The sequence below is a fragment of the Amphimedon queenslandica genome, unplaced genomic scaffold, assembly GCF_000090795.2.
Source record: "Amphimedon queenslandica unplaced genomic scaffold, v1.1 AMPQUscaffold_11877, whole genome shotgun sequence".
NCBI lineage: Eukaryota > Metazoa > Porifera > Demospongiae > Haplosclerida > Niphatidae > Amphimedon > Amphimedon queenslandica.
Window position 1 is genome coordinate 189 of NW_003547883.1, and position 3,469 is coordinate 3,657.

The 3,469-nt window shown below is 32.4% G+C and overlaps 1 long non-coding RNA gene across 2 annotated transcripts; it reads right to left on the bottom strand.

The window, feature by feature from the left end:
• Positions 1-319: 319 nt before the first annotated feature.
• LOC109588761 (uncharacterized) lies at positions 320-2,534 on the bottom strand. 2 transcript variants are annotated; one of them, XR_002188344.1, is made up of 6 exons: positions 2,398-2,534; positions 2,265-2,348; positions 2,125-2,200; positions 1,964-2,051; positions 1,622-1,787; positions 320-423 (listed from the first exon to the last, which is right to left on the bottom strand). It is a non-coding gene; the product is annotated as an uncharacterized LOC109588761 (long non-coding RNA). The 2 variants fall into 2 exon arrangements; XR_002188345.1 differs by lacking the exon at positions 2,398-2,534 and having other exon boundaries at positions 2,125-2,192; positions 2,265-2,279.
• Positions 2,535-3,469: the final 935 nt, after the last annotated feature.

Consider the following 3,469-nt stretch of genomic DNA (forward strand, 5'->3'; position numbering starts at 1 on the left):
TATGTTGTCATTGCTATAGGTTAATTGTTTGCTGTTTGACTGTACAGTACATTAACTGAAGACTATAAAAAATTACATAACATTATTGTTTATAATTTTAGCATTTTTGTTTAATACACATGCAAAGTTGTCTTTTTATTATTGATTATTATGAATTTTGATTAAAATTATTGCGAGAGCCATTAATGCAGAAGCAGGTGCAATGACTTACAAACAGAAATGATATTAAATCAAGAAAAATGATAATAAAATAAGAAACACACTTCAGCCATACATGTAGAGTACAAGTCAACAATGATTTTAATTAATTAAACCAGTGTTATAGTGTTACAGTCCTTAGTTCCTAAACCTAGTCTATAGATCTTCAGTATATGAATGAGAGATCAGTCCTTGAGATGATGAGTTCAGCCTCAGGTCCACAACCTATAATAAATAATAAGAAATGATTAGTTATTATTAATACTGACATTAAGCTGATTCCAACAAAAAAATTAATTTTGAAATATGCAGCAATTTTAAAAAATAGTAAATTTTCCGTAAAAAGCAAAAGCTAAAAGCACATAGTTTTTCCCAAAAATGGCTCAGAAACCACTTCAAAATTTTATTACATTCTCTGATACATATTGATGTCCTTATACTGTGTAGAAAGTTTGAGCTGATTTAGACTTAAATTTTTCAAGGTACGGCCATTTTAAAAATATGCCAATTTCTGAAAAAATCCCTGTACTATATAGCCCATAGTTTTTTCCGAAAAGTGGCTCAAAAATCTCCCCCATTCTTATTAAATTTTCTGATACATACATGTATTGACGTACTTATGCTATGTACAAAGTTTGAGCTGATTCCGACTAACAAGTTACGGCCATTTAAAAAAATATGCCAAATTCTGAAAAAATCCCTGTACTATAGCCCATGGCTTTTTTCCGAAAAATGGCTCAAAAATCACCACCAATTCTTATTAAATTTTCTGATACATACTGATGTACTTACATGTACGCTATGTACAAAGTTTGAGCTGAATCTGGCTTAAATTTTCAAGTTACAGCCATTTTAAAAATATGCCAAATTCTGAAAAAATCCCTGTACTATAGCCCATGGTTTTTCCCGAAAAATGGTTTAAAAATTACCTCCAATTATTGTTAAATTTTCTGATACATATTGATGTACTTATGCTATGTACAAAGTTTGAGCTGATTCCGACTTACATTTTTCAAGTTACAGCCATTAAAAAAATATGCCAAATTCTGAAAAATTCCCTGTACTATAGCCCATGGTTTTTTCCGAAAAATGGCTCAAAAATCACAACCAATTCTTATTAAATTTTCTCATACAAATTGATGTACTTATGCTATGTACAAAGTTTGAGCTGATTCTGAATTAAATTTTTCAAGTTATGACCATTTTAAAAATATGCCAATTTCTGAAAAAATCCCTGTACATGTACAGGGATTTTTACATTAATTTTTTGGCATTTTGCAATCAAAATTTTCAATAGTGAAATGTTTAGTAATACATGCATGGACAAATTTGCCAATTAAAACCTGGCCTAATGTATTTTTCAACCAAAACCATCAAAGTAAAGTACCGCTAAATCACATGACAGTGACATGATTTCAATTACCTGATTGAGTGACTCCAGAGTGAAGTACATGGCAGAGCAGGAGGTGGAGAGAGGCAGGTATTGCTGGGAGACTCTGTCAAATTCAGCCATTACAGTATCAGTCTCCTCCATCTTCCTCTGAACTTCTGCAGCCTCTTCCTTAAGAGTCTGAAGCTCAGTAATGATTCTAAAAATAGACACAACAAAGATTACATCATGTAATAATTGTTACTATATTTAGATGTAGGTGTATTGTTACTATTATTAGTGATGATTCTAAAATTAAACACATTAATGATTACATCATGTAATAGTTGTTACTATATTTAGATGTGTTGTTACTATTATTAGAATTGGGGGTACCTGTTGTTGTCTAGGATACGACCCTTGACCTCGTTCAATGCAGTGAGGAGACTCTTCTCAAGGTGACACAAACAAGGGAGGAACTCACCTAATGAATAATTAATGATTTAAATTATTAATAAAAGATAACTAATGTATCTTTAATTATTAAAATACTTCACCTTTTTCTCAACAGTTGATAAATCATTCTTGATAACACTAGCATCAGATACAACCATTGCATATTCTTCTTTATATCTAAGTAAAGAAAAAAAATAAAAAAATAAGTTTCACTTTTAATGTATTGTGTTTTGTTCTTTACTTTGCTATAGAGGCTTCAAGTTCATCAGCAACATCACCAGCAACATTACATCAGCATCAAGTTTATCTGAGACACAGTAGCTCCCTGAAGAACTGATCCATTAAAGACAGCTGCATTGTATGATACTCCATACCCTGTCAATCCCTAGTATTTTTAATGGATCCCATTCTTCAGATTCACCAACTGGCTCTTGTCACTGCCCAATAAATCAACCAAAACAAGAACAACCAGCACACCAATAATACTAAATAACAAACAAACAAACAAACAAACAAGAGACTAACTTATAATTATAGACAATCATTACTGTACATGATCAATACTAATGCAATACCACATAGTGGAAAATTTTCATGGCCCAAAATTTCACAAATCATTTCAAAAAATCAAATTCATCGCTTTAATTTTTGCAATTTTCTACTTTTCGGCCATTTTGAACCGAATTGAATCATATTTCGCAGATTTTATTGTCTGTGAATTTTGAAAAAAAGCAAAATCCACACAACTTTTGGGTCACAATTTTTTGCTATACGGTAATTGAGATAAATGACATCATTAATAATTACCATATTATTTTTAATAGTTTATCTATAGTCCATCCCTTCTCCACTTTATTTCTTTTCTGACAACATGGCCCACACTGGCACTCACTCCCCTCTGTCATCTCCTAACAATGACAATAATATTCTAATTAAAGCTCACAATACAGTATTAATTCAATTCACTTTTCCTACTCTTAGACCAAAGGAAGTAAGTTATAACTAGTAGGAATATCCCGTAGAGAAGGACTATGAAATAAGGAAAAGTACCAGTTCCCTCGTCAAACTCTATCTGAGCCATCAAGAGTCAATGGGTGTGTCAATAGTGAATGTCTGTTGTCTGAATGACACTTAGGACACGTGTATACACGTGGTTGCCCCTATAATGATTATTGTTAGACACGCCCTATCACTTTTAGAAAGCTAAGACGCACTGCTGATCAAGCTCTGTTGCTGCTCCTGCTAAGGCTAACTGTTTTGTTTGTCACTTTTCAATAAACGTCTTGATAGTGCACTAACCATGGCTACTCGTAGAACTCCAGTAAGTATATGTAGTATCAGTAGAGGATATGATTAATGTATTGTAGAGTACATTGTGTCAGTGTTAGTGAAGATAATGTAATGCGTACTGTTGATGAGTGTTTGATCTGGAGCGGGATCATACCC